The following is a 631-nucleotide window of genomic DNA, read 5'->3' on the forward strand; positions in this document are numbered from 1 at the left end:
TTAGGTCATATCTGAATGGTCTAGTGGTTTTCCCTACTTTCTTCAATTTCAGTCTGAATTTGGCAATAAGGAGATCATGATCTGAGCCACAGTCAGCTCCTGGTCTTGTTTTTGTTGACGGTATAGAGCTTCTCCATCTTTGGCTGTAGAGAATATAATCAATCTGATTTTGATGTTGACCATCTGGTGATGTCCATGTGTAGAGTCTTCTCTTGTGTTGTTGGAAGAGGGTGTTTGCTATGACCAGTGCGTTTTCTTGGCAAAACTCTATTAGTCTTTGCCCTGCTTCATTCTGTATTCCAAGGCCAAATTTGCCTGTTACTCCAGGTGTTTCTTGACTTCCTACTTTTGCATTCCAGTCCCCTATAATGAAAAAGACATCTTTTTTGGGTGTTAGTTCTAAAATGTCTTGTAGGTTTTCATAGAACCATTCAACTTCAGCTTCTTCAGAGTTACTGGTTGGGGCATAGACTTGGATTACTGTGATATTGAATGGTTTGCCTTGGAAACGAACAGAGATCATTCTGTTGTTTTTGAGATTGCATCCAAGTACTGCATTTCAAACTCTTTTGTTGACCATGATGGCTACTCCATTTCTTCTGAGGGATTCCTGCCCGCAGTAGTAGATCTG

The sequence above is a fragment of the Bison bison genome, unplaced genomic scaffold, assembly GCF_000754665.1.
Source record: "Bison bison bison isolate TAMUID 2011002044 unplaced genomic scaffold, Bison_UMD1.0 scf7180017864354, whole genome shotgun sequence".
NCBI lineage: Eukaryota > Metazoa > Chordata > Mammalia > Artiodactyla > Bovidae > Bison > Bison bison.